The sequence below is a fragment of the Pipra filicauda genome, unplaced genomic scaffold (genome assembly GCF_003945595.2).
Source record: "Pipra filicauda isolate LSUMZ 115617 unplaced genomic scaffold, ASM394559v2 scaffold149_size4050908_pilon, whole genome shotgun sequence".
NCBI classification, from domain to species: Eukaryota; Metazoa; Chordata; class Aves; order Passeriformes; family Pipridae; genus Pipra; species Pipra filicauda.
Genome location: NW_024103984.1, coordinates 3,770,283 through 3,783,495, shown reverse-complemented (window position 1 = coordinate 3,783,495; position 13,213 = coordinate 3,770,283). Strand labels below are relative to the sequence as shown.

The 13,213-nt window shown below is 39.8% G+C and overlaps 1 long non-coding RNA gene across 1 annotated transcript; it reads right to left on the bottom strand.

Annotated features, from left to right (window-relative positions):
- Positions 1 to 10,992: 10,992 nt before the first annotated feature.
- LOC113996463 lies at positions 10,993 to 13,120 on the bottom strand. The gene is made up of 2 exons (XR_005562623.1): positions 12,878 to 13,120; positions 10,993 to 11,520 (listed from the first exon to the last, which is right to left on the bottom strand). It is a non-coding gene; the product is annotated as an uncharacterized LOC113996463 (long non-coding RNA).
- Positions 13,121 to 13,213: the final 93 nt, after the last annotated feature.

Below are 13,213 nucleotides of genomic sequence, written 5' to 3'. Positions count from 1 at the left end.
AGGATTCATGTGTCATGATTTGTTCTTTGTGAGGAGGAGTCACACTGTTAACATCTAAAACATGTTTCCACACTGTCCACAGTACTGGATGCTCTTCAGGAAACAAAGCAGTTGGACAAAGCTAAGTATTGGGTAATTCAAACACCATTTTTATATTTATTTATTCATATGTTTGTTTATAAAAAACTGGCTAACAGCACTGGAGCTTGTCACACTGAAAACTACCGACTAGTTAATACCCAGTGTGTGTGACCATACCATAGTTCTCCCAAGGAAAGAAGATCCTTATGCAGTGAACAAAGAGGTGCTAAGTTCAGGCAGACATCACTTTCCCTTCATAGCCCTCTCCGTGCCTTCCCACTGTGCTTGCCATGTTCTTTCTGATGTGCAACAGCTTTTTGGTGAGCAATCTGCACATGAATTGAGAGATAAAGTGAAGCCGTTAGAGCAGGGGCTGTGCAGCAGTACAGCAAAGCACGGAGCTGCAGGAGCAAAGGCTTATCTGCTGAACAGAGGGGACAAGAGGGAAAGCAGGACGTGTAAAAGTCAAATCTGAAATGCAAGATGCAATTCATTTATTTTAGGTGTTAGAAAAAAAAGGGAAATTAAAGAACTGGAGTAAAGTGGAGTAAAGTGGCTTGACTGGCCAGGTCAGAAAGTTTTTTCTATTGCAAACAGTGTGATAAAAGCATGAAAGATGGAAAACAGATTAATTGATCACATACAGTAGTATTGTCAGCATGAAAGAAGTAAGGAAATTAACTTCAGTACCTGAACATGCACAAGAAAATAAGGCTTCCTTCAAATACAGTGAAGATGGTGTATACTGTCCTTGTTCTCTCCTCTCTGCACTGTTACTTCACACAAGTTCACCAGAAGTTCTGTTGCAGCCTTGGGGACAACTGCTAAGTACAATCTTTGTATTGGAGTCTGTGGCAGAGCAGTGAATATGGGAAATGGGGTTTAGGTAGCATTCCCCATAGATACAGATCATCTCACAGAGGCAGATGTGAGCAGGCTCACTGGAAAGAAGGGACACTGATTAAAGGAAGATGTTGCAGGTGAACATCAGGCCACATTGTGGCAGGTTTTATGGGCCTTGTGAGTTGTTAGACACCTTCAAGTTTTTTTTGATCTCAAAGATTTGAATACTAGGACAATTCATGCTGGAGAAGAGGTCAGAAGGTCTCTTGTCTAATATCCTGCTCCAAGCAAGGTCAGCAATGAGATAAAGTTACTCAAAGGTTTATCCAGTTAGGTCTTGAAAACCTCCAAGGCTGGAGACTGCAAAACATCCCGGGACAACCTGCTCCACTGCTCCACTGTTCTCATCTGCATCTTCTTCTATCTCATCTGAGAAATTAATTAATGCTTCCAGTTGCCAGATATCTCCTCTATCTGTTCCTGCTTCATCCTCATTGATAGTGCACCCTGGAATTGCTGTGGCATTATGATGAAAATAAAAGCCAAGGAAGATGATGCTGTGCTATAAACTTAACCCCCCCTCCTTGTTCAGGGGATCATACAGCATTAGCTGATGGCACTGTCATGTTATGAACAGTCTCACAGTTGTTATATTTAAATTCTGTAGGCTAAAAGGCTGAAGTCTAGTGATTTTGGGAGCATCCACCGGACTTCAGGACAATCTGAAAACATTCTCACTGTCATCAGAACAAGGATTTCAGTCCCCAGGGATCTTTTATGAAGGACAAGAAGCAGCTGTACAAGCATTCCTGCCAAAATAATCAACAAAACAGTAACTGGCAGTAACTGGAGTAACTGGATGCATATTTTGCACCCTGAGAACTGCAGGGAGCCAAAGTAAGAGCAATAGCAATGGAAGAAGTAGTTAAGTAGTCAGGGAGATAGAAAAGGACAGCAAGATACTCCATGATATGGATTTTTATTCATTTTGAGGTATGCCAATGGGCCTTCTGAGGCAGAGGTGAGGCTGCCCAGCACCTCAGCAAATTAAAAATCAGCAACGTCATTTGGGTCCCAAACAAAGCAATGATAAATGTTCTTCCCACACCTATGCACAGAGGTGTGGCACTCTGGGCTTTCATCAAATCTCTGTTTGGAGGAAAACACCTTGCTAGATAAAGCTACTGCCTAGTAAGAGCCTTTCATAATGTACACTCTAAACCTGGCTGAGTAACCCAGGAATGTTCCTCCAATTAATAATCCTTCCTGTCCCAAGCTGGCGTTTTTTAGATAATTCTGTGGACACTGCAGAGTGCTCAAGGGCAGAATATTGGCCTGATTACACCACACTCCCTCCTCAGACACAATGCAGAATTTTCAGTCAGGATGTTGCAGCTGTCCCACCGCTGTGCACTGCGGTGTTATGCAATAATTTAGGCCAGGAAATGGAGATTACTTCATACCTTTTGCAGAGTGGGTGAGGATTTATGAAAATTCTCAGAGGTAAAGTTTTATTTTACAATTAAACAATAGGCAAATAAACACACGAAGCAACGGCACTAAAGTCAATCAGGAAGCCTGCTTAATGACTTTCAAATATGAAGAACTAAAAGTACAGTCTAAGATAAAATGACAATAACATATGGAAGAAATAAAAATATCCTCAGCTTGTTCATCTCAACTGCTGAGTTTACCAGAAATATTTTGCCTGCTATTGGATCATAGAGAAGATGCTCCACAGGCAGTAAGAACTACTTGATCCAAACACACAGGACACTCTGTTTGATGAGAAGCAAACTATAAAGAATTAAATAGTGAAATGCTGCTAAATCATTTTCTTATGGATGAGGTCATTTGAAGACAAATGCCATCTATTCTGCTAATCAGAATTTGACAGATATTTAATAAACAAACCCTTGCAAAAAGACCTATTTACTGTCTACATCTATGCTACAGTCTCACTTTTAAAGATTAACTAGTTAGAAAATCATTAAAAATTAATTGTATTAATACCTAAGGAGAATTCCTTTTAGTTGTACCTCTCAGCAAAAACTGTCGCAAATGCTTCAGTGGAAAAACAAACAAACAAAAATGTTCTAATGCTGAAATAAAAATGCAGAGAACTTCAGGGAATTTGGTTATCTTTAATTAATCGTGCTAATTAGCATAGTGGAAGCCTCAAAATTGAAGATGATAACCAAAGCTTAGCATTGCCAATTGCCTATCTTCTGATACAAGACAAGTCTGATTGCACTGGTGTTTGTGAAATTGTTAAAATACTTAACAGCCAGCACAAGATACTGTGCCATTGTGTTGTTGCTGTTGATTTCTTAAAATGAACATTTGATCCTGCAGCATTTGATCCACTGCATTTATCTAGGTGCCTGACATTTTGGCCTTGCTCTGCAGCAGCCAGTACTACAGAGCAGATTTCAGCAGATGTGCAACTCACTGTTGCTTTTGCACACACCAGTACAGAAGGAGACTGAGGGGCTTGAATCAGTTCCTTTCTGACACCTAATGAAGCATGAAATTTTGTTCTCCTTATTCTACTGTCCCCTATGACAAAAAATATCATTAGAGATCAGAAAATTAGTCTATTAAAAAAAAAATCAGCGTTTTAAAACTAGGAATTTCTGTGGCATTGCATTTCACCCGCCGTGTGCAATACGAATATTTTCAGTTCTAAATATATTACAACCCCAGCACCCATCAGTTCCTTTTCTGCTATAAAATTAAATTTAAAAGAGGCAACAATCCCTACTATTTGGATGTCTCATTCAACCATTTTTCCAGGTCTGATAGAGTTGTAAATAAATTCTCCCACACATCCAACATACACTACCAGTGAAGTGTTAGATCAGACAGATAATTACTGTCAACACTGTTAGCAATCATCTTGCCAATCATGTAGCAAGTATTTCCTCATTTATGTTCTGCATAGGGCTAGCAATGTCAGCAGAGTAGATGGTGTAACCTGTCATTAGAAGCTCTGCTGGGAAGAGGCTGAATACTACAAACCTTCTCTTCCCCCACTCCCTCAAATCACTTCCCTATCTGCATGTTAGAACACAAAACCCTTATCATCAGTAATCAGCCTTGTCCTCAGCATCAGAATATGGGACACTCACAACTTTGCAATGGCTAAAAACTGAATTGTCCAGTAACTGGAGTCAAATCTTCAGCTTTCTTCATCAGCTGTGTGCACGATGCAGCCTTGTCAAACAAAAATACCTTCAGTTCTGAAAATCTAAAAGCAGATTGAATAACACTGAGTATATTATCAAGATAATATATTGAGGTATACACTGAACATGCTTACCAATGTAAATACTAAGACATTCTGCATGGTTTTGGAACGGAGTAGTGCCTGAAAGAAAACAGGAAACTGCAGTGATCCCAGATGCATGTTTAGGATGGATTCACTACATGTTGTATGGAAACTGCCCCCCTTGCTGTTCTGTTCATATGAGTGTTTTAATTCACCTGAGCCTGCGTTTTAATGACTTCTGCAAACTTGAAAAAACATTAGTTGAGGTATCCACGAAGATTTAAAAATCCTTTTCAAAACAGCATCTGGCATCCTCAGAGGTCATCAAGCTTAAGAGAAAATTGTGTATCAGTAGGCAACACAGATCAGAAGTGGAGCAAGAGCAGCATCTTTTAAGCTAAAACTATTTATAATTCCTCCTGTTCTCCTGAAGTGTTTTTTTTAATTGTTTGTTTTTATGGGTTTTTTTAAGTGCTTAGTATCACCTAACTTCCTTATTTGTCTTTATTTGACAGATACATACTTAAGAAACATGGAATTCTACAATATAAAGAAGCACTATCAACAATAAATAGAATATCTAGGATTATTATCTAATACAGTATGCTTATGTGCATATATATAAATTTGTATTTCAGTACTCACACACAAACTTGCACACACTTAAATTTATACAAATGAGACATTAAGTTCCATTAGAGCTAATGAAAATCCTCCAGCAGCAAGACTTTCAGGACTGTGGTGCTGTTCCCTACAAGAAGAATGCAGTCACCCAAAAAGTTCTTCACCAGCTCCTCTTGCTTTGCAATCAACAGTCATTAGATTGAAGTTATCTACAAGAGGAAGGGAGCAGAATTTGGCTTTGTGGACTACTGTTCATTTAAACAAGAAAGATGCAGATTGCATGTCCAGGTTCTTATATAATAAGATGATAATGACTTGAATTACAGTTCAAATACCAACTACCATAACAAACAAAAAATAAATCCTCTTACAATCCTTACTCAAAATGAGAAATGCATTTCATTTCCCAATGTCATGTATGAACAAAATTTTCCAATTTTTCAGGCATTCAAATATATATTTTATTCTCCAAGGTGTTAAGCTGTTAACTCTTTCATTAAAAAAATAAAGCTAGAGCACTAAAGGAGGAATCATACAGTCTGCAGGAGTCTAGTCCAGTGCATTACTGAAAATAAGCCTGGCAATGTCTCCTGGCAACACTTAAACACAGAAAACAAGTAAGTTACATGCACAGTAACTGAATGCTAGAGCTTTCATTTCTTAGCCAAACATATTTGCAATAGTTCTATGTACTGCTGAGGAACTGTTGCACCCATTTCAGTAGCAGACAATCCATATTGGGCTATATAGTGGACTTATTTAATAGAGGATTAAACATCAGTTGAATAAGTCAGACAAAAAGTAAAATGAAAAACAAGAAAGAGCAATAATTGCCTTCCTCTGATTTTTAACTCCTCCTAGTTAATACAATTTTTAATCAGATATCTGAATGTAATTTCTGCAGTAGGTGTATAACTAATAGAGTAAATCTGATAGCTGCAAGGGCTGTGAGGCCTTTTCAGCAGGTATTGGCCAAACCTGTCTGCTCTGCTTTAATTATGCTGGTTACTGTATAAATTCTATAACAGTTGTGACAGATTTATCACTTAAACTCTGCTCACCAATAAGCTAAACACAATCTCTGACACTACTGCTCAGGGGCTTGAATGTGGGGTTTTTTTCCTACTGGTACAGAGTGGTCAAGAACCCCTGCAGTCAAATCTTAACCCTTCTCTGTGTCTAAAGGTTGCTTTAAATTTTGAATTGTCTTTTGAGCTCTGAACACTGTTCATAAGAGGATTTTGATCATTCATTATCTCCTTGATAATCATTTTTAAGCATTTCATTGAGGATGGAAACCAGCAGAGAAGGCTAAGAAGATACAAAGGAAATTAAAAACCATTGCCTGTTTTCCCTTTTTTAGAGAGAACTTTCATCCTTTTGGACTGGAATAATTCTAGAAATGTATGTTCCTTCATTATAATTCATTGTCATGCCTCTATTTTTGTTCTGGTCTGGAGGGAATCAAATGTGGTCACATCTTGCTCCTGTTGCTTGCAATTTCACCAAGAGTGGCTCCATAGTTTAGTTGCATATGCTACTACTGGCCACTCTACATTTTCCTCCTTTATGCCATGTCCACTGATGCTGACAGAACTGTCACTTCAACCTATTGTGACTGTAAGGAAAATTTGGCAAGGGTTGCTTATTCTAAATTCAGTATTCTTATTTCTGACTTCCACTGCTAACCAAGGTCACTACCTCTGAGTTTAGGTCTGTCAAGTTACCCTGATACTCTCACATTCTTTGTAAAAAGGTTTTAAAATTTTGCTTTAACAGTATTAACTGAACCTACATTGTGTGTAGGCTGAGACATTTACTTACAGGCATCTGATGTTAGCTTTGGCTTGTTTTGTTTTCCAGACAGCTACTACAGTGTCCTGATTTCAGAAGTGCTGAATACCAGTGCCTTTCTTTAGAGAAATGTCAGAATATTTACAAAAAGGATGTTACTAGAATGTTCAGTGTTACAAAACTGTATGATTTATCTGTCACATATGAGAATGTATGTCACTGGCAGAAAGACCTTTATTCTATTACCTAAGCTACTGGTAAATTCAGAGCCATGGGCAATGTTTTGATAGATATTCAACAATTAAAATACATGCCAGGACTTATGCAATGACACCTCTCCCTCCCTTGTGGTTATTCTTGCTGCAAACGGTGAATTAACATTTAAAAAAATCAGCACTGTGAATACTAGGAAGGTAGACAAATTAGTGCATTTTCAGTTACTGTATGAGATACAGATAAGGCAAACATTCAAACCCTATCAACAATTACATTGCTGGTTTCTATGTTTCTAGTGGTTCTGCCTTGGAAGAGAAGGAAACCTTTTGAGGGCATAAAACATGAGGTTCTTACACCTCACAGTAGTTATAGCCCACTCTTTTGTACTACTATACATTCTTCTTCCTTAATTCCAACAGCTGTAATTACTTCAAGAAGTGTGTTAAATGTAGGAAAGAGTATAGGATCAGTGATGGTGTTCACAGGAGGATAGCTGGGGAGAGCAATTAAATCCCAGTGATGTTTAGACTTCAAATATGATGACAATCATACTAAAACTTAAGGCACAGGAACTTGTAACCAGCAAATTTTGCCTTTCCTCAGGTTTTATGTCAACATGGCAAACAGAAATGTTTTTGTTCTGTGATGACTTAAAATAAATGTTTTATGAAATGTTTTCTGTGAGCTTTTTTGTCAGAGCTCACCCAGGTTTCCTCTCTGTATTCATCTATCTCAGTCAGGCATTTTGAGTTCTGTGGACCCTTAAAGCACTAAGTATCATATTCACCATAAAAGGATGGTCAACAAGTATAACCCTCAAGACTGGAAGTTCTAGTAAGTATTCAGTTATCTGGGTATCAGGTTTTTGCCATGTGTGCAGGTTGATTTGTACAAAAGCTTCAAGCAGAGATAAAAAAAGAAGAAAAAAAAAAGCTAGAGAGGAATAATCACGATGGGTAATGGGGTAAATGGAAAGCCCTCACAGTAGCCTAAGACAGAAACAATGAAGTTTAAAAATAAGTGAAACCCAACAAGCCATTTGATAGCATGGCCTCTGGCACATTAGAACTTGAAAACCCAAGAGTTGCCTTTCAAATAAAGTCCCCTCTCCAAACATGGAAAAACAATCTCTATCCTTGGTGTCCAAGGTACTATATTTACTCACTAGCAAGAGCCAAGTCCAAATGTATATGACAATGAGAACAAAGGCACAAAAAGCACATGAGAGCAGCACATTTAATAAAACAATCCAGGCAAGGTCCTAATCCAGCAAGGTGTCTCAGAATGAACCTTCACTCTTGCCTTAGAGAGTCTTACGAACTTACTATGCATTTCCCTTTTCTCCAGCCTACTCAGACATGTTCTGGTCTGCTCAAGCTCACACTTAGGCAGGTCCATTTGGTGTCTATGGAACATGCTTTATGGGACTGTAACTGTCTCAGCTGAAATGACTAAGTCCCTGATTCCAGGAGACCCATACTTTAATAACCCATCCTGCTCAGGCCTGCCTCCTCCTTCAAAGCAATCTAATCTCTGTGCTTTATCTTCAAGAAAATATCAGTTGTATACAGTATTAAACACAATACTTACTGTCAGGGAGGCACTCCCAACAGGAAAGAGAAGCAAGCACATAATTATCTCTAGTCTTCTCCAGGCTTCCTAGCTCAGCTTCCAAAAAGAAGACTTACTGGGCAGGCTGATCTTCACTCAGAGTGTTTTTGGTGCCATTCTCTTTTCCTTTTCTCCCTAGCACTGATCTGATTTGTATCAAGATGCCCAATCCAAAGTAAAGCAAAGGAGGCATCAGTCCATCCAGTGTCTCTGAGCAGTTCTAAGCCTCTCATATCCTTGCTCTTTGGTGGCATCAACAGAAGAGCTTCCAGCATCCAGGCACCAGCCTTCCATCTTCACACTGCAAACAAAATGTTCGTTGTTGTAAGACAGAGCATTTGATTTTTTTAAGATCTCTGAACATTCACTGCCCAAAATATGTACCTGGAAATCTGATCCCATATTCAAACTAGACTGTTACTACAGTAAATGTGTGCATGGGTTCAAAAGCCTGTGAGGGACTGCCCTGCCAGGTTATAAAGTCTCTGTATCAAAAGGGAGTTCATAAACAAGAGACAACCCCCCAAATCTTTTAGTTCTACTTTTCTAAGTGAAACTACCACTGATGTGAACTTAACGTTCTTTTACACTCTAACAAAGTGCACAAGTTGTTCTGCACTAAGGGGGGAAAAATTATGAAAATTAAAGGTCAAACTCTTCTCATCTACTGCAACACAAGACCTGGAGAAAGGCTCCTGTATTCATTAGAGTTACTTCAGATTTAGAACACAGAGTGGACTTGGAAAAGTCTATTTTTAAATCCTCTCCTCATCATCAGATGAAAGACTGATGGGAGTATTTTACAGACAAGCTGCTTGGTTCAGCACTTTTAGAAGCTTTAAGGAATGCAATCAGATTGTAAAAACTTATGAGAGACTGATGATAGTCCTCAGCTAATTTGACAAGAGTCTTGAGATCGTCCATGTGAAAGTGATGAAATTCTGCTTTAAATTAGAAAATTAAGAATGTTATGTGTGTGACCTACGCAGAAGTTTTGTGCGAAGGAGTTCTCAGATTGCTTTAATAGTGTATCGGAACTAAATGCCGAAAAAAATGATTGTACTTCAAGCTCCTAAAAGTGCTCAGACTTCTTGTTTTACTTGCAGTGACAGGACTTTTAAAGTAGAATGATTATAGGGTTTGAAAGGTTTCTTGTGCAATTGAAAATCTAGATACTTAACCTAAGAAAACAAACCACAACTTTACCCAGATTCCAGTACACAGATACAAATCCCTGGCTGTGTAAATTAACTTAACTCCCTCCAAATCCTAACGTATCAGACAAATTAGCAGAAGGATTACCATAAAGTAAACCCAACTAATTTCAACAATTCAAGTTTTCTTAGACCAGTATGAGTTAGCAAATTATTAAAATATAGGTTCAGCTGAGAAATTAACAGGGATTGATGTTACATCTCAGAATCTACTCACGTGGATTCTGATGTAACAACGTCTGGACACAAAACAACCCAGGATCAGAACTGAAAATGTTCCAAAACAGGCAAAACCCTACACAAATTCAAATAACCTTTGACTGTGCTCTCCCCTTCCAGAGAGCTCATCCACCTGTGTTATATCCCTGGCTCCACTGTTCCTCGGACTGTCTCTGAGCAGCCAGCACAGTTCCGGCTTGCTCTCTTGTGGCCAGTGTTAGAGCTACAATTGTCCCGGTACTGTTCCCTCCCAGGGACCTCTGTGAGTGGTCCTTCTAAAGCTCGGCAGGTTTCCTCAGATTACAGCCGAGCCCATGACTCAGATTTGAACACACAGCCAGGTTGCTGTTGTTGAACATGTCACCAAGCACGAGCTGAGGCACAGAACCGCAGCAAAGGATGGGAACCCGGCACTGCCAAGCCTCAAAGGCAACATCAGTCCTACCCTGTAGCTCTCACATCTGTGAAGTCATCTGACACAAATGGATGGACCACATCCCGAAAAGAGATCTTCGAGACTCGTGGTGTTTTCAGAAGGATGGCCTCACATTTTCAGTGGGCTTTTAAAAGCCGCCTTTCAGAGCTTGTGCTTGGTTATATGAGGATGCCGTTTTGGCCGTGTGTTTGCTAACAGGTGACAGCACCTTCAAATACTTTCTGGCACTGGTGACTATTTTGTAACTGTTTACACTGGTTGTTGGGCAATTTGTGCTATTTTATATATTTTTAAAGATGCCAGATGCTGAAAAGGTGAGGCCTTTAAAAGACTGAAATATTCCTTGATTCTTTATTAACATTGCATCAGGCATCATTAATCTCAAAAAAGGTAGTTTTATGGCAGTAAAAAGAAAAACAGTTCAGAACACCAGAGCTGGCACAAGAGCACAGACACAAGCAGATTGACCAGAGATGTATCCAGTACGACTGTAATTTCAGGAGCGATCTTGCTGCAGGAATCCATTCATTTTAAAAAGGACTTATCAAAAGCCCATTCCATATCAGTAGAAGAATCACCAATTTGTGGTAAGACCAGAAGCTGAAAACATTCCACATTTGCTATTATGCCTCAAGACCATTATCAGCACTCTTCTGAAGAAATCAATAAAACTGAGTGATGGGTTTTTGATTAATAAACATTAACTGCATTTATTACTGAACATAAGAAGGATAATCATTACAGACATTATACTTTGACTACTGGGTTACTTGATCATCAACCTTTGTAACATATCAACAGCAAATAAAACACTCAGGCAGCAGAGGGTTGGGAGTTACTCAGATTAAACAAGTTACTCAACAGAACAAGAGTGACAAACTACAAAGCACACTGAACAATATCACCAGAACTGTTTTGTGTGACCCAGATATGTGTATTTCCTCTAGAATTTGAAGGACAAGCCTCAGAACCACTCCAGCCCCAGGGCAACGATTTCCCAGCAGCTTCAGTTCTTCTGCTTTTTGGGAGTGCCAGAATCACACAAGCACTGGTGCACTGCAGAGAAAAAAGGATCAGCTCCCTGACCTGTCCCATCACACAGTCTCACACACAGCCATGGTCATGCAAGGCTGGAGGCACAAGCGTGTGGTTGCAGGTGGAGGGAAGAGCAAGGCTGACCTTTTCTGAAGATGTAACTGTAGTTTCTCTTTCTGTTAAAGGCAAATAAGCAAAGTTACTATATTGTCAAATATTCTTACAGCCAAGTTGTCTTTTTTCATGCTTCTACTAGGAGCCAAAATCTTTATTCTCCCTAAGCTGCTGTCAAAAATTTCAGCCAACATCACAGACATTCCAACCAAGCTCGTGGATACCACCAAAACAAGCTTTGCCATAAGCTCTAAGAATTATCAAAATATATAATAAGTATGCTTATGTGAGCCACAAAGCAGCAAAAGTCAACACTCCTATATCACTTATGAAAGTAGCAAATATTTTCAAATAATTGATCAAGATTTGAACTATATTTGCACTGCAGTTTTGGCACAAGGACTTGGGATAGATATCTCATAAAATCCTACAACTGAGCTATCGGTAGCAGTCTATAAGTTTGGAATTACTCTTGAGTGTTTAGAATAATTATACAACAATGTTTAAAAAGAAGGGATAAAAATGAGACAAAAACCCCAACTGGAATGTTCCTGCATTAGCTACCTTGACAAAGTCTTACCCAAAACTCCCCACTGATATCCCCTGGTGCTCATTAACAAATCTATAATCTATTTTGTGTGCAAATCAGCAGACTTCTGATTTCCTGAGATATGCATTCATTCACCAGTTGATTTAGTGATTAGAACATGTAATTCTTTTCATAAGTAAGCCAATTTCTTAACTTAATTTTTTACTCCTCATTGGTGCTGTGGGAAGATATTTTCAAAATCTTCTGGTCACAGTAATTGGCTCCTGATACCATTTCTCAACCTAAATTTATTTAGGATAGTGAATCATGATAATAGTATTCGTCCTGCTATTGTTGCCCTGTCACTTAAACTTGTCCCATGACGTGTTTATAAAGACAGGAAGAGAGATGCATCACTGTGATATATCTGCAGTAGAGTGGAAGAGACAGAGAAATGTTAAGACCATCCTAGGTGAATGGCCTGAAACATCCACCTTATACAATAATAAAATCATGTATCTGGTTTGGGTTGGAAGGGAGCTTAAATATCATCTCGTTCCAACCTCCTTGCCATGGGCAACCCACTACATCAGGTTCCTCAGAACTTCATCCAGCCTGGCCTTGAACTGCCAGGGATGGGGCATCCACAGCTTCTCCGGGCAACCTGTGCCAGTGTCTCACCACCCTCAAAGGGAAGATTTCCTCCTAATATCCACTTTAAATCTGCCCTCTGTCAGTTTGAAGCCATTCCCCTTGTCCTGTCACTACACGCCCACGTAAAAAGTCCCTCTCCGTCTTCCTTGTAGGAACATATAATAACGATGAACATAATGAAACATATGATGTTAATATCTGTAAATAATATATGATTCATATCTCCCCTGGAATACCTTTAAGCAAACCGCCTAAAGGTGTTCGAGAGGCGGGATCAGCCCGGGGTCACACCACACCGAGCAGTTCCTTTCCTTTTCCGGGTGTTCCCTCGCACTCCACAAGGGACACAGTTTCCAAGCCTCATTCCACACATCTTTCCCACATTCGGCCTGTCCCGATGCCCTCACGGACAGCGGTGTGACACGACTCCCGTGGATTTCTGTCCCGACCGGGGGGACCCCCGCTTGGGGGGGGGGCGCGCGAGGCGCCTCAGGGATCCCGCCAGCGGCGCGCGCCGCCGCGCGTGCTCGGGCGCGCCCGCTGATTGGTGTTCTGCGCGGCCCCGCCTCCGC